General features: G+C 32.8%; 1 long non-coding RNA gene across 1 annotated transcript; it reads right to left on the bottom strand.

Moving 5' to 3' along the window:
* Nucleotides 1-22,814: 22,814 nt before the first annotated feature.
* Nucleotides 22,815-24,212, bottom strand: LOC128284411 (uncharacterized). Its single transcript, XR_008274841.1, has 2 exons — nucleotides 23,744-24,212; nucleotides 22,815-23,463 (listed from the first exon to the last, which is right to left on the bottom strand). It is a non-coding gene; the product is annotated as an uncharacterized LOC128284411 (long non-coding RNA).
* Between the last annotated feature and the right edge of the window lie 201 nt (nucleotides 24,213-24,413).

Below are 24,413 nucleotides of genomic sequence, written 5' to 3'. Positions count from 1 at the left end.
AAGATCAAATTTTACAATGCTATATTCGTAACCTACCAGCTCCTCCATCACCGTTGATCGAACCGTACTTGAGAGAAGTCAATTTTTGGCATGTGGCCCTTGTAGGTCGGGGGTATAAGTTGGACTTGAAACTCGTAAGCGCGTTGGAGGAGAGGTGGAGACCTGAGAAGCACACATTTCATCTTCTATGCTGCAAGTGTACTATTACATTGGAGGACGTGCATTTACAGTTAGGGGTTCCGGTGGATGGGTTGATAATCACCGGGTCTATTCACTCTGTCAATTGGGGAGGCATATGCAATGTACTTTTGGGTTTGGTTCTAGAGACGATTTACGGAGATCGGACCGAAATGAGCTGGTTACAAAGAAATTTTGTGGGGCTAGATGAAGACTCTTCTGAAGTCAAAAGAGTACGATACACTAAGGCATACATCCTTCAGATTATCGGGTTTATCCTAATGCCGGACAAGTCACGAACACTCGTCCATCTAAGGTGGCTGCTGAAACTTGTCGACCTTAGAGAAGCGCATGAACTCAGTTGGGGGTCTGCCAATTTTACGACATTGTATTAGGAGATGTGTCGGGTGATGCAACCACGAAAAATCAAAATTAGAGGTTGCATGCTACTACTGCAATCACGGGCGCGATACCGGTTGCTATTTTTACGTCTTCCATAACAAGGTAAAATTCATTAGATATTAGCATAATAAAATTGATTTAAATTTCAATTATTATGTTAATAAATAATTTTAATAGGTGAAACCATGGGTCGAGTCACATGAGATTATCTACTCAGCTTCAAGATATACGGCTTATGTCAGACCAATGATCAAAAGATGAGATATCTATTTATTTAAATTTAGTAGTATCTATATAACTAATGTTTTTATTATGTTAATATAGTTTGAATGGATACCATACAAGGATCTGGCAATTCGAGAAGTCATCCCTAAGGAATTCTTTATGAATCGAACACATGGCATGTAAAGGTGCCATTGTAGTGTACGCTACTGTCGAGATGCACGATACCAATAAAGTGTTGTGGCAGTTTGAATTCTGACAACCGATTCCTGTGGCACCTCAAGACCTTGACAACCTACATCTTATCGACTTGTAGGGGCGACCAGATGAGAATTCGCCTGTATTCCACTCCCATGAATCATCTGCCTTTGACCCTGCTTGCATTGCTATTCGGCTACCTGCCCAAACAACCACAAACAAAACCATAACCCGACAGACATCTCAACCAAACTCCACTCACCAAAGCCATCACCACCATTCAGGCTATCACCATTACCGAACCTTTACAACCATATATTCCCTCTAACTAGCAATCACTCATCTCACAAAGCACATTGTGACAACGGTTTTTAGGTCCACTACATGAATTTTAGAAAACACATGAAATTGTCGCCTACCATTTTTTAGTTAGATATAATTGGTTAAATAAAAGCCTATCCCTTTAAAAAAATTTTAAAATCTAATTAAAATGAATTTTGATCTATAAAAATAAAACTCAAGTTCAAAAGTAAAGTTATGTGTAAGGAAGATATTAACTGTTTTACAATGCCCGCCAATAAAAACAGTACCATTTAATCAGGTATTATCCTTAACTTGAAAACATCAATTAATTTTATATTTTAAAAATAATTTATTGTAGAATCATTTTGTAAAATCATCCTATTTATAGAAATTGTACAAATAGAGCAAGAATAACGAGTTCTTTTTTTTCCCACCTAGAGATAATTCCCCTTCTTCTCTTACTCAACTCCCTTTTTAACTTCCCTTCGTAAAATCGTCCCCCACAATCTCTTCCAATAACTTCCTTTTCTTCATTTTTTTCAACTCCCTTTTTATTTATAAATAATAAATAATAGTTATCATTATAATAAATAACAACTAAGAAATAATAAATTATAAATAAATAATAGTTATCATTATAATAAATAACAACTAAGAAATAATAAAAAGAACATTAAATTCAAATTCAATATGAACTTGATCCGAATAAAATACGGTTATCACACACACCATTGTCCATCCTTAGTCCCTTGACCCCTCCTAAACCAAGTCTCAAACTCATCAACCACTACTCAACCAAAGACTCAATAAATCTATTGCCAATAATCAATAAAACTAAAAAATAGAGGAAAAAAATTAATAAAAAGGTAGAAAAGAGTCCATTGATTCAAAGTACCCAAACTTGAGAGCCAGCAATATTGGCGCAGAGAAGAAGAAGAAGAAGAAACGGAAGTAGAGATAGAATATTAGTTAATAAATAGAAGTTTTTTTATTTTTATTTTTAATTAATAACAATTTAAAAAATCTAAATTAAATTATTCCAATAGTTGATAGTACAAATTAGTTGAAAGCTCTCAAAGAGCTAATATATCAATATTTAAAAAGCACAAAATTTGTGCTTTTTTTCTATATTCAAAAAAAAGCACAAATTTGTGATGGTTAATGCATTAGTTTTAAAAGATATTCATTATAATGGATATCATACTGGGATTGTGAATGGAGAAAAAAATTATATTTTATATGAATCAAAAGAGGATTGAGTTATTGATTTATATTTATTACTCTTGTTATAAATTGAATTGATCGTAACTATCTTTATGATCTTCTTTTGTCATCATCCCCGTTAAGGGGTTGAAAGCAAAATATTTGACTATGAAAGATCTATTTATGAGTAATAGAATATGGTAAATCTATCTAAAGATCGTTATGGTTGGATGCACCTGAAGTTGTAAGTTTTTTAAAACTGTGAGTATAACTCTACAGAATTCAGAATAAGTTCTCAATTAAAATTACGTGGAAAAATATTACTGATGAGAACCTTGCAAGAGAGAACTTATTCAACTTTCCATGATTCAAATGTGCTTCTACGGTAGCAATATTATGAAAAAAAATTTACTTATGATTGAACAAAAATTTTTAACCACGAATCTAACCATTCACTAAAGAGAATGTAACAATATGTAATAAATTTGAAAGTCATAATCTTTAACGTGGATGTAGTAAATTGGATTATAATAATAGTCATAGGGGATTGTCGTAATAAATTTTCTCACCACCAGAAGTGGAAAAATGGAGAACGTAAGAAAAGAACAAGAATTTTCAAAAACTTTTTAAGAAGAGAGACAATTTATTTATGAAGAGTCATTGGTTATGTACCTATTGTACACTTAGAAAATAAGATCCACTTTCAAAGTTTACTATTAATAGATTTTGATTGGATTCAAAGTCTACTACTGAAGTTTAATTTGCTTACTTTTTATCTTCAAGACTCAACGTAGAACCAAAAAAAAAAAAGGTACGTCTTTAAATATTAAATCAACTTGATATATGATTTAAATATTTTGAGATGGTCTTCTTTTTAAGTTTTGATTACATGTGTTACATATTGTTTTAAGCATCTCATTTGTTCATGAAAATGAATATATCTTATTTATTTATATCGTTACAGTAGGTTTTATAATTAAATAATATATTTGATTAAAACATATCTAGTATGCAAATTTATGTTCGCAAACCAATGAATTTTATGGTTATTTAGATTTGATTTAGCTTAAACAATTGTTAAAGGTAGTAGTTCATACTGTAACAGCCCAATTTCAGTGAAATAGGAACAGCCGCAAAAAACGCCGCTATAGATAACGCCGCAAAAATTAGTGGCGTTTATTAAAAAAAAACGCCGCTAAAAGTCATGTTTGGAAAAAAAACGCTGCTAAAAGTAATGACTTTTAGCAGCGTTTGTAAAAAAGCGCCGCTAAAAGTCATGGTTTTTAGCGGCGTTTGTTGGGAAAGCGCCGCTAAAAGTCAAGGCTTTTAGTGGCGTTTGTGAGAAAAGCGACACTAAAAGTAATGGCTTTTAGCGGCATTTTTTTGGCAAACGCCGGTAATTTTGGCAGATTTGCAATGCATTTTTTTCACCAATATCCAGCCCTTCCTGCATTAAAATCCAAATAAATACAACAAATATAGCATAAAATGCAGCAAAAAACAGCAAATTTAGCATAAAAAATACAACCAAAAACATTAATTCTAAATGATACTTTAAATTTAACGAAAGATATATGATGTAATTAATAAATAATATAATTTAAAAAATTCTTCCAATAATGTTAAACGTGACAAAGTTAAAAACATTCTTACAACGAGAAAACTAATGTCTAAGATGGCGGCTTTTGCGACTACTGAAACATTTGCATCATCTGCTGAAGCTATATCTGGAGGTTATCGTACTTTTTGCTTTGCTCTACTGCCATAGCTGCTGCCTTTGCCTCTCTCGCTGCTGCTGCTGCCTCCCTTGCTGCTGCCGCTGCCTCCCTCTCTGTTGCCTCCGCTCTAAGTTGTTGCTGGAGTTCTTCATATTTTCGTTGAACCTCGGTAATTTGCTCAACCGTGTTCGCTTGCGTCTGAGCTATCTGGTCTCTTAACCTCTGAACTTCAGCTTGAGCTTGACTTCCGGAAGGCATGTATTGTTGGGAGCCGGATCCAAAATATTGGGTCGAGATAACACCAGATCCTTGAAATCGAACTCGATCGTACCTTTCAGGACCAAAACTTCAATGATAATTCTGTTATCAATGTTCTCAAGATTAACAGAACTATCAGTCAAAGCAATCGCTTCATATTCCGCCTTCTTCTCCTTTAGTTTCTCCTAAAAAATAAATTAAAGAGTTAGAAACGAAATATATAATAAAAAGGAATGCAACATAACTTAACATTATTTAAAACTACTAATGATGAATTGAATTAAACAATTATAATTAAACATTATAAATATTTAGAATAAATCAAATATTATTAAGTAAATATACCATAATTTCTCCAGCTTCGGATGTCATAGGAGATCCATTTTTCTTCCTATGCGTAATCTCAAAAAGTTGAAGGCGTCCAACTTTTTGTCCAGATTTGACTTCCTACAATATAGTAGTAAAAATATTATTTAATAGTAGAAAGTTATTAATATTTGAAAGAATTAATAAATTCATAATACCTTGGCCTCAACTACAGAAGCAAAACTTTTCGACCTTGCCATGTGCGTGAATTTTTGTTTTTGCCTGCTGCTTGTTCCAACTCGCTCACGGTCCTACATAATGAAATTATTATTACGTATATAGTAAACACTATATATAAGAGTTTGGAAATACGTAATACCTCTCATTTCTTTGAATTCCAAAATCTAACCGCATCTTTCCATTGGTACCTCAGCATTCCCGGCGGGACATTTCTCAATTTTTCCTCGAGGCTTATGTTTTTCTTAAAATATTATTTTTTTAAAGTGCTTTTATTGTCTCTCTATTTTTTACCCAATGCCTTTTTGATATAATCATCGGAGACCTCTAAAGCAAATCTCTCCTAAAAAACACAAGTTTAGAATGTAAATATAAATGAAACTTAAACCAAAGTATTATAAATTACATTTACATTTTGTTACCTTAATATTAGCGAGAGCCTGATTTTTGTTGCTATCAGGCATGTGATGCCATGATTCGTAGTTGATGGGCAACAGATTGGCATTTCGTGCTAAAATGCCCAAATAGCTTGCTAAAAGTCGAGCTTCAGATCCAACAGGCTGACCATGAGTATTTCTACTTACTTTGACATGCTCGACAGGATCTAAGTCGTATAAATCTCTAAGCAGTGTACGTCCTCGAACTCTGCGCGTCCCACCATTTTCAGCTGAAAAATGATATATTATTATTATATTAAAATTGACAAATAAATCAATAATAAAAGTCAACACATGTAAAATGAACTTAACATTACTTTGAAATTCTTCAGGCTCGTCAAGTGTCTCCGGCACATTCGAAGATCCAACAACTATCTGATGTTCACTATTTGCTTCTTCTGAATTTGGAGTATTCTGGACAATACTTAAATCTCGTAATCTTCTTCTACGCATTTTTCCTGCAATACACATTAAATAGTTAAAGTTTTAGTAACAAATTACAACAATAATAGTACATATAAAATAGTTAAATTATATAACATGACCAAGATTTAAATTATAATATTTCATATAATTAAAAATCGTAAAATCTTACTACTGAAGATTATTCAGAATATCTTCATCCACATCATGTCGAACCCATTGATGCTGTGTACTAGTACTAGGGATATTTTCATCTAAGTTTTGTTTTGGAAAAGGTAATGTTTATGATCTTTCGACGATGTCATCTCTACTTCCATTACCCATGTCAAACAAGTCTCAAGGGGTGTTCCGGAGTACAACATACCAACCCTCATCAGTTGGATCTTTCGAATAAAAAACTTGTTTCACTTGAGAGGAAAGTACATATGGCTCGTCCATCAATTGTTGTCTAGTATGAATCAAGCGAGAGAAATTCACCATTGTAAAACCAAATTGATCTTTTTTAATACCTCGAGCAGTATTAACATCAGCCCAATCACACCGAAATAAGACAACTTTCCATCTGCCATAGTAATCCAACTCAATAATGTCGGTAAGAAGTCTGTAATACTCCACATTACCCTCAACTGGATTATTGTCCCTAGCACTAGCATAACTTGTAATTGAAGAATTAACAACAACTCCACAATTTTGAGTTCTCATCATTCTCTCGCGATACTTTGTATATAATCTATATACATTGATGAGGAAGGCACTATATCTTTTTATTACTCTGTTCGGACTTTGGGAAAGCCATTTAACTTCGTCATTGACGTCCTTTGCACTCCAAACCTATTGAATCGAAAGTAAATTGAATAATTATAAATGTATTATGTAAAAACATTCTTATTTGATTAACTAAATTTCGTGATTATATGTAACTTATTAACTTTAGTTACATACCGTTTGGCTTAACCATTCATGAAAAGATTCTGTGAATAACTTATTAATCTCTCGATGTTGTAATCTTAGAGAGCGTGCACGAGATCTCAAAATTTGTTTGTACTCACTATGTTAAAAACAAGTTTAATTGGTTAGAAGATAAACAAATCAAAATGACGAATATGTGAGGAAATTTTAGAACTTACTCGCGTAACGGTTCAACTAAATCATGGTGAAAAAGTACATATCAATGTGCTTGTATCCACGATATATTATCTAATTCTGCAATTTCAACTTTGCCGATTAGTTCTCCATAACTTTGGAATAAATAAGTTTATGCCAAGTTATGATCACTGAGCCCAGCATTTCTATTTGGTCTATTCAATCGTGTTTCAACATCTTCTAAATATCTAGAACAGAAGGTCATGCACTCCTCTGACAAGTAGCCTTCAGAAATTGATCCTTCTGGATAACGCTTATTGTGACAATAAGATTTCAATTTGCTTAAGAACCTAAACACGATATACAATATTTATCAAAAGTTGTAAATAAATGTATAAAGGCGAATGAATAAATACTTGACAAATAAATTAGCACCTTTCTATAAGATACATCCATCGATAAAAAAACGGTCCACCAAGTATTGCTTCGTGAGGGAGATGGATTACCAAGTGCACCATAATAGTAAAGAAGGAAGGTGGAAAGATCTTCTCCAAATTGCATAAAGTCAAAGCAGCTCGATCCTGTACTTTATTAAGTTCTTCAACATCCAAAACTTTGCCACAAATAGCTTTCATTATATTGGATAGTTCAATTATACAGGACGTCACATTTTTTGACATGCAGCACCGTAAAGCAACTAGGAGTAAATCTTGCATCAAGATGTGGTAATCATGTGATTTTAATGAATATAATATTCGATCTGTAAGACTCACACATCGAGATATATTTGACGCATAGGCATCTGGGACCTTTATATCCTTCAACACCATGCAAAACACCTCTTTCTCTTTCTTTGACATTGAAAAAATAGAAGGCGGCAACCGATATTTCCCATTCAGAAGTACTTGAAGATGAAGATCACGCTGAATTCTCATGTCAACTAAATCAAGTCGACTCTGAAGATTGTCTTTTGATTTTTCATCGACATTTAAAATTGTCCCAATTATGTTCTCGCAGACATTCTTTTCAATATGCATGGCATCAAGATTGTGGCGTAAAATGTTGTGCTCCCAATAAGGCAACTCAAAAAAAATACTCATTTTTTTCCACAAGTCCGCCTCATTAGGATCATCCTCTTCATCAGATTCATCATCAGATTCATCCCTCGATTGTCTCCTTATTTGCGTGATAGGTGGTTGATTCATCTTCTCGTAACTAAAGTTGATATCTTTTAACATAAACAAGATTTCAGATCCAACAGTCTGTTCAGGAGCTCCTCTGTACTCTTCAGTACCTTCAAATAGAGTTCTCTGAAATCTAAATTTATGACTTCCATCTAACCACCGACGATGGCCCATGTAAGAGAACTTCTTCTCATTATACAACCACTTCGAACAAGTTTGCCCAGCACAACAAGGACAGGCATAACGTCCTTTAGTACTCCAACCCGATAAATTAGCATAAGCCGGGAAATCATTAATTGCCCATAATAAAGCTGCACGTAAATTAAAGTTCTCCTTTCTTAATACATCATATGTCTCAACACCCGACTATGACTATTTTAACTCTTCAATAAGTAGCTGCAAATAGATGTCAATATCATTTCCGAGACCTTTCTCTCCAGGGATAATCATTGATAAAATAAATGAAGATTGCTTCATGCAAATCCATGCAGGCAAATTGTAAGGAACAAGCACTACAGGCCAAGTACTGTACGAAGTACTCATGATTTTAAAAGGATTAAAGCCATCAGCTGCTAGCCCAAGCCTCACATTCCGAGGATCGCTTGCAAAGCTTGGAAATTTACTGTCAAACGATTTCCAAGCTAAAGAATCAGCAGGATGCCTTAATAATCCATCATCGGTTCGTTGATCATTATGCCACCTCATAGAATCGCCCGTCTTTGACGACATGAAAAGCCTTTGAAGTCTTGGTATTAGGGGAAAATATCGCATAACCTTGACTGGCCTCTTTCTTAAATGTGCCCCACCTTCATCGCCATTCACTTCTTCTATATTCCCATTCATCCAACGAGACTTACCGCAAACATGACAAGATTGTTGGTTCTTCTGATCACCCCAGTACAACATGCAGTCATTTGAGCAACTATGAATTTTATCGTACCCAAGGCCCAAATCTTTTATTAGTCTCTTCATATCTTGACAAGACTGGGAGATTTTTGCAAACGGAAACATCTCTCTCAGAAACTCTAGCAGCATTGTAAAAGAGTTTCCGGCCCACCCTCCCAAACATTTTAAGTGAAATAGACGAATATAGAAAGACAATTTTGAAAATTTTGATCCCTCGTAAAGTTCTTCGTTCATTTTATTAAGTAAATTGTAGAACTTCGCCGCTTCTTCATTTGGCTCCTCATCAGGTGCACTTGTTCCCGTTTCGCAAAAAAACATTTCCACCAATATTACAATCGCCGGATGCAATAAAGTTAGGTGGAAACAATTGCTCACCATGACTGTGCATATTAAATGCGTCCCGCAACATACCTTCCATGTCATCTTGTCTAACATACTGATGGTAAGCAGAATCAGGATAAGTCGGATTAATCGTTGAAGAAGTTCCACTAGATGTACACTCTCCATGGAAAATCCATTTTTTATACCCCCGAATAAAGCCATCAACAATTAGATGTTCGTAGACAACTTCATGAAAATGCCAATTGATGTTGCCACACCTCTTACATGGGCAAAGAATCATATTCTCTTGGCTTGCATTTTGAAATGCAAAATTTAGAAAAGTTTGAACTCCATTTTGATAGCCATTGCTCACCCTTAACAAATTCATCCAACTCCTATTCATATCGTTGTTCTTGAAGTCTAAAGTTGACAATAAATTGTGTTTACTAAAATAGATAATATATATCAAGTATAAATTATCTAATAGGTAAACTAATTCAGGCAGAGGGATTTTCAAGTGTATATTTATGTATTACGTAAGTTAAGTAAGCTTTGTAAGTTATGTAAGTTATGTTATGATATACATTTATGTAAAATATGTAAGTAATGATATGATATATATTTATGTATTATGTAAGTTGTGTAAGTTATGATATGATATATTTTTATGTATTATGTAAGGTATATAAGTTATGTAAGTTATTATATGATATATATTTATGTATTATGTAAGTTTTGTAAGTTATGTAAGTTATTATATGATATATATTTATGTATTATGTAAGTTTTGTAAGTTATGTAAATTATGATATGATATATATTTATGTATTTTGTAAGGTATATAAGTTATGTAAGTTATTATATGATATATATTTATGATATATATTTATGTATTATGTAAGTTTTGTAAGTTGTGTAAGTTATTATATGATATATATTTAACATTAAAATAAATATTATTTCCTTTAAAAAAATATTTTAATTAAATAAAATTTAAATAAATTAATCCAAAATATGTAATTTAAAACATTGTGTATAAAAAGTTGAAAACCGTATAAGATGAAATGTTAACTTTGCTCCATAAAAATAAATAATAAAATAAAATTTGACAATGTGGAAAATCACATGAAAAAAAATCACATGAATAAATTTTGTTTTATTGGATCCGTGTGGTGGGATAGTCCATTTTATTAATATCAAAATCACATGAATTGATTATTTTAAGCATTGATATCAAAATATTAATTTATTTTTAATATTAAAATTTCAAATTTTTAAAGAGATCAATTCAACTTTTATTTAATTGGTATTATTGTTGTTGTAGCAATTTCGAGAATACAAGTTTAAGTGCGTTTAAACATATTCTTTTTACGTTTAAGAATTAAAGAAATGTTATAAATAAACGTAGAGATTATATAAATTTTTTAAAGAAAAATGCATAATTAAAATAAGATGAAATTTAAATATACAATCTTTTATTTTAAAATAATCTTGGTATTAAGTGAAAACCTCATTGGCATGATGATTTTTGTTTTTATAAAATAGAATATTAAACTCATACATTCACACAAACACCCATTTAATGAATCATATAGGCAAAACTGGAATAGTACTTAAAAATATCATGTTGACTTTTTACTTCTTATCAAATATTGATTGCTTTTTGGAATAGTACTTAATGCAAATAATAACATAAGATCTAATTTTAAAAAAATTACATACGACTTATAGATAAATATTAACAATTTTATTTAAAAAACAAGAATAGTAATTTAAAAATGAAAAAATTAAAATAAAAGATTAACTAACCTTTTGGCTATCTAGGCTTTCTGTGTAATGCTTTAGTGTATGAAAAGAGCAACAAATGTAGGTCCTGATAATTTGATGCCAAACTGCTAGAAAAGAGCCACTCCAATGGGTTTTCTATGCCTGCCCTTGAATCACCTACAACACTGAGGAAACAGGTTTAATCCGAAAGAGAAAGGACAAAGAAGATTACATTATACGAAGAGAAACATCATAAAGAAGCTAGGAAAATAAGAAAAAATACTTGTCTACCATACGTGGTATTTGTAGAAAATCCACAAAATTGATAAGTTGAAACCCACAAGTGACAAAATAATTACTGTAGAAACTAGAAATCAAAACATAAGTAGCATTGAAACCAACAGTCTTCTTTATAAACAACACAAAGGAAAACCAATAGAAACGCAAAATTGAACAAACCAATCGCATGCAATTTTTAATAGTTCAATGACCAAAACAAAAATTTACTAATAAATGTATTAGCATCGAAACTTAAATCATTGCATCAGAAATACAGACTTCCACAGAATCTCAGCGTACAATTAATGTTCTAACCTACTTCTTCACCTGTAAAAGCTTAAAAAACCAATATGCATCTATTCCCTCTATAAAAATACTTACCTGTTAGCATTTATATTACTCATCCTATACATTAAGCTGACTTTCGCATACATTTCCATCAATCTTTTTTCACACTTTTTTATATAATTTTGATAGTATAATATGGAGAAATGGTATGGGGTTTTAGGGTTGGTGTTGGTTTTGAGTTTGTTCTTTGGGGTTAAAGGAGAACCCCAAGTTCCATGTTACTTCATTTTTGGAGATTCATTGGTCATGTGGTGATATATTGTCATTTTAACACATTTTATTTTCTTTATAATTTATAGCTAAACTTTTGGGGTTTGACGATTACATCCCTCCATACTCAACTGCAAGTGGTACACAAATACTGGGAGAAGTTAACTATGCATCTGCTCATCTTTGGAATCGAGAAGAAATTGGACAAAAGCGGTAATAAAAATCATGGTCTAATTTTAAAAGAAAAATGTATAGGGACTTGGAGCAGAATTAACCCAATAAATTGCTTGGTTTAACGATTGGTTGATTTTCACTATAAGGAGCTCGGATTAGTTTCAGTGGCAAGTTAAAAATTACCAACAGTGTATTTATTCAATTGGATTAGGTAGCAACGATTACCTTAAGCTTTCAACAAAACTGAACACATACCTATATGAAATAACATGAAGAACAAAAACGCAAACAAGATGCTAGATTTCAGTAAACATTAGGAAAAAGAAAACAAGTTTAGAAAAAAAGAAAAGAAAAACCCAAATGATTTAACATGAAGTGGAAAACAAAGTACTCATCTACCATGAACACTCTCAAAACAAGCAAATATTACTGATAAATTTTAAACCAAGTATCGAAAGTTACCGATTGGTTTGTGGCAGAGAAGAGTGAAAGTGATGGTCGCAGTAGAGGAGACGGCGATGCAGCAGGTCATCCACTCGGAGTCTTTAACGGCAGTCGGAGTCTTTAACGGTAGAAGAATATTTTGATTTTGATTCGGGGAAATATTTAGGGATTAGGGGAAAAGTTAGGGATTTGGGGAAATTTGGGTGGGGGAAAACTAAGTTCTTTCAGGTTTAACATTATGGATATACTGGATGGAAAAAAATGACGATGTTTTCGTATAAAACTGAATCAATTTGCGGTGTTTCTAATAAAACGCCACTAAAAACAAAGAACAAAACGGAGACGTTTTTTAAACATTTAACTCATATTTGTGGCGTTTCCGGATAAAACGTCGGTACTGTATAGCTTATTGCGGCGTTTTGAACCAAATGCCACTAATAACATTGCCAAAATGGCGTCGTCTACTGAAACCTTAATACAAATTTGCGGCGTTTTGTATAAAACGCCACTAAAAACAAAGAATAAAACGGCGCCGTTTAGAAAACACATAACACAAATTTGCAGCGTTTTTGTCAAAGCGCCACCAATAACAAGGATAAACGGTGTCGTTTCTTGAACTCGTAATACATTTTTGTGGCGTTTGTACAAAGAGCCACTAAAAACAAAACATAGAATGGTGCCATTTTGCTGCTAATGTATAAACTATTGTGGCGTTTTGGAAAAACGCCACTAACAACAAGGATAATACGGCGTCGTTTTTTGGACTCGTAATACACATTTGTGGCGTTTTGAATGAAAATGTCGCTAAAGCATAACATTTTGCGGCGTTTTGGGGCAAACGCCACTAATTACGCAGCATTAAATGGCAGCGTTCTAATATCTTTTTAATGCATATTAGTGGAGTTTTTAATAAAAACGCCACTATTTTTTAACTTAATTAAAATTTGATTCACATTATACCCTAATCTAGATAGCCAAATTTTAATGCCCAAAGCTAACAACTAAAATGACAGAAGAATATGATTGTTAAGACACTTGTTATTCGATAACTCAAATAAAACTTTTAAATTAATGAACTAAATTACAATCCTAACCATAATTTAAGAGAGATAATTATGAATTCCAAAATAATATTTTTCATAAATCTAAAAGTAAACATGAAATATATGTTGAATTGAAAAGGAGATCAATTAACATTTTGATATATTAGTCATCTATTTGTGAAATGCATCATTTTGCCATTTCACTTTTTTTCCTCTTTTATTGTTTGTGAAATTTATTTTCAAGGTTTACAAATTTAGGGTTTATAATTTAGGGTATAAGGGTTTAAAGATTTAGTTTTTAGAGTTTGGAGTTTTAGGGTTTAAAAGGTTTATAGGTCATGGGTTATGATTTAGAGGTTAGGCTTTATATTTTAGGGTTTAAAGTAGTTTAAGGTTTTGGGATATCGTTTTAGAGTTTAAGGTTTAAAAGGTTTAGAGTTTAGATCATCGGTCATGATTTATTGGTTAGGCAGTCATGGGTTATGATTTAGGGGTTAGGCTTCATATTTTAGGGTTTAAGGTAGTTTAAGGTTTTTGGATTAGGCTTTAGGGGCAAAAATTCAATTGTAAGTGAAAATGCAATTTGATGATCATTTTCTTATTAGAACACTATAAGTCCCCATGTTTTTTCCATTTATAGTTTATTTTTCAGGGTTTACAGTTTTAATGTTTATGTAGGGTTTAATTAGACCCTTATAAGGATTTAGTTTGTAGGGCAGGGTTTAAATGAAAAAATTTTCATTTTAGTGGGGTCGAAATCCTTTTAACCCCGTAGTTATGTTCCTAATTTAATATGATTCACTTGAGATTGTAAAAACTCGAATTCAAGTTGAATTTGTAATTTGAGACTTAAAGTTTTATTTAAGTTGGATTCAATTTTATAAGATTCAAAATAAAAATCGATGCATTAAAAAGTAGTTGATTAAGTTTGATTTTGGGGAGAGGGAACTAATTTTGGAAAAATACTAAGGCATTTCGGGGATAACAAAATAGAGTTGTTAAAATAATAAATATTAGCAGCGCTTTTACAAAAACGCCACTATAGCTCAACCTTTTGTGGCGTCCTATAGTGGCGTTTGGAACACAAGCCCCACTATATCTCAGTTTTTTGCGGCGTTTTTGAGAAAAACGCCATTATTTCTCTATTTTTTGCGGCGTTTTGGATAAAACACCACTGTTTCTCTGTTTTTTGCGGTGTTTTGGATGAAAACGCCACTATTACTCAGTTTTTAGCGGCGTTTTGGATGAAAATGCCACTATTGCTCAGTTTTTAGCGGCGTTTTGTTTCAAACGCCGCTAATGTATAATATTTGTGGCATTTTTCATTCAAACGCCACTAAAAACACCGCTAAAAGTCTGTTTTCTTGTAGTGCTAGATGGCAAATTTAGCACATTAACACCACTTTGCATAGGACCCCGTCAATAAACACTTCCAAGAATGATGAAAAAATTTCCCCTCAACACTTTATTTGCATATCTCTTCATTCTCACTCTCTATAGTGTTTGGCTCTCCGCCTTGACTGGGTGAATCAGCCTCCATAATCACCACCATGTCTCCTCATTGCATTACCGTATCAACAAAGTTAATTTTGATTTTGATTTTTATTAAATTTGAATTATTTTAAGTTTTGATTGTTTTTGATTTATTGTATCATTTTAATTAATAAAAAAATATAAATGTTGGAGCTAAATAATACATATGTTAAAGCTGCAATGTTAATTCATGATCCATATAACTTGTCGAAGTTTGCTTCCATGTTACCTATATCCTTAATTAATCCCTTTCCAATCTAATCCCTTATCAATTATTCTTTCAGATTCTCAAATCTTCACGATACGATGCGTAACTATAGAAACAATTTTTATTCTTTGGTCATCCAATCGTTTGTAACTGAATCTCATTTGCTGGTGATTTGTTAAGGTTTTGTTGGGATTAAATTAAGACTCAAAGCTCATGAAATCACGACCGCTCTCCCAACTTTGAATTTATGAATAAATATGGATGATATAAATATATATGAATAGAAATCAAAGAATTAAAAGTGTTGGTATGTATTCTTGTAAATATTCAATTTAATGAATAAAACAATACAAGTTAAATAACTTGAGACGTGTTGGATATTGTCTTTAAGGATATTTCACCGGACTACAACTAATGTTACACCAAATCTTTGAAGTCGGTTAATCTTTTATTTTCTAACTTATTAGTGCACTATAATACTTAGGCGGCATAGATGACCATACATAAAAGCTAATCCAAGTGCACTAAGTGCTTAGAAACTTAAGGTTTAACCGAGACTTACAATTACAAAAGAAGAAAACACTTTTATTAATACACAATACAATTATAATATGATACACACTTCTCTCTTACATTGTTACAAGAATGAAAGCTCTTACCAGGGGCGAAGCCAAGGGGCTGGCATGGGCCCCGGCCCCCCTAAAATGTAAATTTGCTCTTTTGACCCTTAAAATTTTTTAATTAATAAAAATAAAATTGCACTTTGGCCCTCCCTAAAATTATAAAAATTTGATTTAATTCTTTACAAATTATAAAGATATAAACTATAAAAATTTAAATTTTATCTGCCCCCCTAAAAATTTGTTCTGACTTAGCCCCTGGCTCTTACCTCTATTTATAGAGTTTAGTGGTTGTTGGATTGTTGATACATGTCAAGATCCTTACTATTAATTTTACAAATATTTAATAACTAGAATATTCATGTATAATATCTAGTCTTATAGATAATTTCTTATTTCTTTATTTTATATTCTAGAATCTTCCAAAAAATCTTTTAAAAGATAAATTTGGCTTTTACCCAAAAGTTGAATTGGCTTCCAACCATATATATATATAAGAATTTTATTGGCTAAAAATAGCAACGGTAAGTGAAATAGTTTGAAAATAGTTCAATGAATTTGAATTTAACTAAAAATAATTTCAACTGATTAAGCTATTTATAACTTGGCTAAATATAAGTTTTATTAGTTAAAAGTTTATTTTTCTTGAACTCTAAAAATCTAATAAAAATAATTTCAAAAACTAAAAGGTTTAAAAATCCATTACAATAACACAAATCCACCTTCTCAACTTGATTCTCTCTAACTCATGAAGTATAAAGATTTATAAACAAATGTCTCAAAATATCTCAATTTTTCCGACATGTATATCATTTTGTTGGTATAGAATATTATGAAGGAAAAGTATTGAATAGAAAAGGAAGACACCATAAACAAGCATCAAAATACAATAATCAAAGCTTATTACAACCAAAAAAGAAATGAGGTTTGATTCAAATAAATAATACAGCTTGCAATTGCATTCATCAAAGTTGCCTAGAAACAAGAAAATATAAGTAATCCCAATGTCACTCATTGATTTCCACCACTCCTCTACCGCTATATAAATAGAAAATGAGAGAGCTGGTGAAGACGATCGGATTTGGGGAAGACTAAAAGGCATCCTTTTTAATTTCCGACAATCTATTACATCAATCCATTTAAGAGATTCCCAAACCACCACTGCATCAACATTGCAAATACTCTTCAATTTAGATAGCCATTCCAGTACAAGTTTCTTTAATTTTAGAAGGCAAAATTTCATGGTAGGCATTCCTCTTTCGTCCCATTCAAAATCTAATGCTATTATTTCCTCCAATTGGACACATAATGAAACCTCAAGCACTTCTAAATTTAACGGCACACAGTTTGGAGAGAACTATTTTTTCATATTTTTTGCATCCCTCATTTCATAATATGTAAGAGAGGAAAAGGTGACAAGTGAGGTTAGGACAAACCTAGAGAAAAATGGGTAGTTTTCATACAATTCCTCAATGTTACGTGGAAGCATAATCTGATTCCATAACTGTATTTAAAAAATTTTAAATTTATATAAATTTTGTTGGCCATATGATGTCATGTTTATGATCGGTAAGGGAAGAGGTGAACCTAGAAAATATTTTTAGGAATGTTGAAATTAAATTTTAATTTTTGTAATAATAAAAAGGGTAAATTACACCAACAGTCACCCAACTTTGGGGTAACTGACAAAACAGTCACCTAGGTTTCATTTTAGTCACTTAACTTTCAAAAAGTAACAAAACAGTCCTTTTTGCCCTTTTTCGTCACAGACGTCACAGTAAAGTGACGTGGCAGGTGACGGAGTCCTTGCTATCAACATTAAGTCTAGTTGGCCAGTTACTAACACTTTAACAATAGTATCAGCACCATTTTAGGGTTTAAGAAAAAGAAGAAGAAGAAGAAGAAGTGAAGGAGGAAGAGAAGAAGAAGAAGGAGAAGAGGAAAAATGGATATGCCTGAAGTGATTCCGGTGTGCTATTATGGAAACCTAGTCAAATTAAACATGTCTTGGTCCAATGACAACCCAGGTAGGAGGTTTTTTGGGTGTAAAAAATTCGGTAGTGGATTTCGAAAACCATGCTAGTTTTTCAGCTGGTTTGATCCACCATTGATGCCCCGTTTAAGAGTTGTGTTGTTGGGTCTGCTGAAAAAAGTGAAGACATTAGAGGATGCAAGAGGGAGAGAAAAACTTGGTTTTTGGTGCTTGTAATTGTTACTGTTTTGCTGTTTTCAAAACCTTAAAAATCATTTTATGTTAATTGAAAACCAGCTTATGTTTTGTAATTTTGTTGCCGGTAAATTGTTGCTTATGTTGGTATAGATGGCTGCTGTTATACATGGCTAACCATCTCATGTTGTTTACAAACACTTGAATGAAATGGAAAATTTTTGTTGATTACAAATTGTGTTGGAATATTTTTGTTGCTTAACATGTGTTAAAAATGGCTGCTGGTATACATAGCTAACCAACTCATGTTGTTGTTTACAAATTGCTTAACACTTGGTATACATGGCTGCTAGTTAGAAAAGATAACAATTGATATACAAATTGCTTAATAATTGGTATACATGGCTGCTAGTTAGAAAAGATAACAGTTGGTATACAAATTGCTCAACAGTTAGATAACAAATAGCATGGATAAATTGCTCATATATTAAGGCCAAAATGCCAAACTGTTTACAAAAGGAATGAGGGGAAAAATATTGCCAAAATTTCCTGCAATTCATTACAATTGAACGTATGTGAATTGTAGGGAAATTTACAAAAAAAAAATTCAGTGACTATGCCTAAGTTTATCAACAGTGGCAATCATAGGCAAATTTCCCAAAAAATTATCTGCCTAAGTTAATAATCAGTAGTAGGCAAATTTACACAGTTTTAAAAGGTTAACAAAATGCAGTCTGTTTACATCATCATCAATGGTCTAGCATGGATAACTCTTGAGTAGAAGGCATCCATCTAATAGTGGTTGTGGTTGATTTTCTCTTTAATGGGAGCTTTTGTCTTAGGGCAGTTTCTTGATGAGTTGGGGTAGTAGGTATCTGAGTTAGGGCAATAGGTAACTGAGTTGGGGCACCTTGTTGAGTTAGGGTACCCTCTTGCTGACTTGGGGTAGCCTGTTACTGGGTTCGGACACCAACTTGATGTCTTTTAACCTACAAGAATAAAAGAAATGTGAAAAACAAAAAAATTCATAGATAGAAATATACTATAAATTAAGGCAAATTACTTACTGGAATGTTTTGGCCAACTTCCCCTTTGCAACCCCTCTTATTGTGGCCTATTATTTTGCATTTACTGCACCTCATCTCTACCCCTCTCTTGATCAACCTTTCTATTGTTTGTGGTTCATCAGGTTCTTTCCTTCTTACTTTAGTAAGTCTACCAGGTGGCCTTCTTAGTGGAGGAGGTAGTATTGGTAGCATGTTTGACAAAGAGGCCTATTGTTTAGGACCCCTTACTGGACTAACAAAGTTAGAGTAAATTTGAAGCTGGGTTTGCTTGGTGTACCAGGTTTGTACATAGGTCTCTGGGAACTCATTTTTTACATGAATGGTAGCTAATGCATGCATGCAAGGGATACCAGTGAGATCCCAATTCCTGAAGGAGCAGGAATTCTGAACTAAGTCCACCACATACTAGCTGCCTGGGCCACATTCAACCTGATACTTGTCCCCACCAGCATGTGATGGAACACACCTAAAAAACAGTGAGCATGCTTGGTTAAAACATACAATGACACCCCCCCTAAAAAAGCAGTCACTACATGCATATTATAAAAAAAACTCATTGCATGTATATTAAAAAATAGGCAACACACCAACAATCATTGCAAGCATATTAAAAAATAGTCAATAGCTTTCCAACAATCATTGCATACATATTAAAAAAAGTCAATAGCTTTCCAACAATCAGTGCATGTAATCAGCAACATTAAGTCAGAGTATAGGCATTAGAAAGAATCTTTACCTTAATGAATCTTTTATATTTACATCCAACTTTTTCTTGATCTTTGGACACAAAATTCCTTTCCATTTGTCAGCTTTTTCCTTCTTCTTGACAATAAGTAACATAATCTTGGTCCTTACTGTTTCCATCATGGTCAGAATAGGTTTACCTCTTGCTTCCAGTATCATCTGTCCATAAACCACATAAATGGTTAGTGAATTGTTAATGATCAGTAAGAAACATAAAACATAGGAATTTACCTTGTTAAATGATTCAGATAGATTATTCACCAACATGTCAGAATGGCTCCTAATTGAGACCTTGACCAGTGAGTAGAGTTCTTCTTCTTCAACCAGTCAAAAGCATGCTGATTGGTTTTTCTCAGTTCATCCATGGCATCATCAAACTCCCTTGTAGTGCTTGCTCTGGCAGCTTTCCAAAGCAAATCTTTCAACTTCTTTGTTCGAAAACCAGCATTCTTGAAATTGGAATGTAGGTGTCTAACACAGTGTCTTGTTTCTGTTTTAGGAAACAACATACATATTGCTTCCAAAAGTCCCTGCAATTAGGGAAAAAATATTTTAATTCTTTGACAAACCCTAAATAGAAACAACATAAAATATATATATATATATATATAAATAGTTTTACCTTTTGTTTATCAGATATGAAATATATCTGGTACGAACTCACAATTTCCAAGTCTATTGAAGCAACTCCAAGAACCAAAGCCATGATGCTTGGTTTTCACTTTCGATAGCAGCATATGCAAGTGGATAGATGCCATTATTTGCATTTATCCCGACAGCAGCAAGCAAGTAGCCATCATAGTAGCCCTTTAAGAAACATCCGTCTAAACCTACTATCCTCCTACAACCAGCCCTATAGCTATCTTTGCATACCTACAAACAGACATACATCCTTTGAAACAATCTGTTATCCAAATAACAGATTGTTGTTGTTCCCTCATTTTGGGTCCTAACCTCCAACAAGTACTTATAAGTCTTCTCATATTGAGCCTTATGAGCTCCTTCAATTAATTTCAGTGCCCTAAGTTTAGCCCTCCTACATTTGGTTAGTAGACCAAGCAACAAAAATCTCTTTTGACATCTTGCTGTAATGATTTCAGAGAATAATCAAGATCAGCAATGAATTTTTCTTTATACTGTTCACCTATCCAAGCTGAGGTTACATTCCTATTTTTATAGACTTCAGAACAAGTATGGTTAGGGTTTGAACTCTTAATTTGCCAAGTCTGGTCAGTAGGGTCATTAGAGTTTAGCCTAGAAGCCCATATGAACCAAGAACATTTTTCATTGCAGACTGCCTTTAACCTTCTTAAATCATTTTTTGGAAACTTGATAAAATAACTATTCAACCTACCATACTGCTTGGCAGCTTCTTTTAGACTATCTTTAGACTTAAATAACATTTCAACCTTAAGTCTAGGATTACTCATGTCATTCTCTAAGTTAAACTCAGGCCAATTTTGGCCATCTGAGTCAGATTCATGTGCACTATCTAACCTTACAAAATCATCACTATCACACAGTTCATCTAGTTCTATACCATCCATGTCTAAACCATCTAAACTAACTCTTTCAGATGCATCACTATCACTACCAGACACATCACTACCAGATATGTTTTCTTCATTCTCATTAAAATTTTCATCAATTAAACCTACTAAACAAAGTACTCATCAATAAAGGAAGACAATATAGGCAAACAATTTAACCATTTATGTCAGACAATAACCAATACAAAATGCCCAATAATTTAATACAAACACTTCTGTCATGCACATAGCAGACAACAACCAATACAAAAAATAATTTAATAATAGCAGACAAAAAACATAACCATTTTTGTCATGCACATGGCAGGCAATAACAGGCAATAACCAGTTTGATAATGGTAGATATACACAATATACACAATAAACATCATGGCAGATATACAAAATAAACATCAGTTTGATAATGCATTCATACAATGGCAGATATACACAATACAAATCAATTTGATAATGGCATTCATACAATGGCAGACATACACAATACACATCAATTTGATAATGGTATTCATACAATGGCTGATGGCTGTTGATTCCACCAATATAAACCTACACCTAGTTTGCAAATTAAAGCAGTATAGGGAGTAGGGTCGATCCCACAGAGACTGGAATTACTGAAAATTGTTTGTTTCTTGACCAGATTAGTGTCTGGGCAGTTGTCGTGCCCGCGACGTTTAGGGGGGAAATAAAATATGAAACCTGAAATAAATACAAGAAAACGTAAAAAGTAAAAAATAAAAGATGAAATGAAAATAAAAAGATGAAATAAAAATAAATAACAAAATAATTTAAAGGAAAATCAATAAAACTTAGCTCAGCCTTAAGCACGGGTTTTCCTGTCTTTGACCCGATCCTCTAACTTGCCACATCAGCTGGTTAACTTGCCACGTCAGCAATCCCGTTAAAACCCTAACGACAATCGTTAATCGGTGACTATTTTGTCACTTTTTAATAACGTTGATGACGGTTTTGTTACTTTTTGAAAGTTAAGTGACTGAAATGAAACCTAGGTGACTGTTTTGTCAGTTACCCTAAAGTTGGGTGACTGTTGGTGTAATTTACCCTAATAAAAATATAATTTTATCATTTGAATAATATATATCTTTATACAAATATAATATTTTTATCATTTAAATTTTTACATAAAATAAATAGTCAAAAATATTAGGATTTTGATTCACACTCATTTAGTCTAATAGAATACTTATCATAATATATTACGAGGATTAAACTAATAATTTCACCCTTGCACAACTAACAAATTAACACCAAAATAACAACAAAATAATTTAACGAAACTTAAATTATAATGGACGGTTTAGTAGACCAATAAGCTATCCTTATCAACAATCTAATAAAAATAAAAGATAAACCCAAAAAGTCAAACTTAATATAATATCAATATTAATAGAAAAAATCCAAAATAAAATAATTAAACTGAAGACCTAAAAACAAACATTTAAGACACTTAACCACCATACCAAATTAAATTATTTAACATACTTTAACAATCTAAACACAACAAAAGTGGGGCGATACAATTGAGTTTCTTGCTGCATTTTGGGTTTCATGGAGCTAGTCGTAGAGCATTCGGCTCTGGTCATTGGGCTCATGAAGCTGAAGAATGGTCTTGGGTCTAGCAGCGTAGATGGCTTGGTGCATGAATTTTGACCCCCAGTCCCATCAACTTGACTTTCGTATTGGTTTGGCTGCCAGAGTCAAATGATTACTGGAGTGGAGTGGCCAAAATAAATGTGGTGGTTGGGTATTTAATGCCCTTCCCAGAAAGTCCAAGTTGCACCGAACCAGAGAGCTTCGAGTCGGAGGTTTCTCAGTTTCTGCAGTCCAGGCTCCATAGACGTAGATATTGTTGTTTTTGAGTTGGCCTTTGCGGACCCAGGTCCTCGTTGATGGGTAGCTGCTCATCATTTATGCTGCATATAGAGTTAGTCGGGAGAGTTCAAAGAGATGGGAAGGGAAGAGAAGGGATACTTATTAAACAATTCCTTAACGAGTGTTTAAGTGAAAGTGATGCATACATTTATTCATTTTTATATTTAACATATTATTATTTTTATCATTACAAATTTAATTATTATTAGAGCTAAAAAAAGTTGGTATTTGCTGCTAACATACAAGCAGTTTAAAGTTTTACAATTTACAAACAAAAGCTGATGACATGACTACATGAGAGCTTCATCAACTGTGTGTAACCTGGGAAACAATCGTCTTATCCAAACGGAGTAGGTGGACGCCACAGACATGGAGGTAGTGGTGACCGTGGCGGCGGAGGAGGTCGAGGTGATGGAGGAGGGCTTTTGAAGTGAACAGGAGCATTAATCCTGGGTGATGGTGGAGTTATTCGCCGACTCCTAGACAAAGCTTTCAACTCTTTCGAGAAATCATCCGATGGTGATAGAGGAACAGACTCAGCCGCCTCAACTACCAGATTAAGCTGCGAAAACGTAAGGGCATTTATCAACAGCAAAGCAAGCAAGTAAGACCACTTCCATTTCCGAAGCTCCCTTTTTTTGTAAACTAACAAGGGGCCTGGTCTTTTATGAAGTCTTGATTGAAGCTTTCAAGGATGGGGAAAAGATACTTTTATTTAAATGTAATGAAATTATCGGTTACACTGTTGTTCAAATATTTTAAAAATAAAAGTATATTAGATTTTTCAAAGTTGTTTGGAAAATAATAAATAAATTATCAGTATTCTAATACAAAAATATAAAAATAATAAATTTTAAAAGTATCTTATTAATATTTAATAATAAAATGAATGATTTAATTCAAAAAATAAATAAAATGAATGATGATATTAAAAAACTGAATTATCAATCCTATCAACTCCTTTAATTCAACTTTGGTGGGCATTGAGATT

The sequence above is a fragment of the Gossypium arboreum genome, chromosome 11 (assembly GCF_025698485.1).
Source record: "Gossypium arboreum isolate Shixiya-1 chromosome 11, ASM2569848v2, whole genome shotgun sequence".
In the NCBI taxonomy this organism is placed as follows: Eukaryota; Viridiplantae; Streptophyta; class Magnoliopsida; order Malvales; family Malvaceae; genus Gossypium; species Gossypium arboreum.
This window is presented reverse-complemented; position numbering and strand designations above follow the sequence as displayed.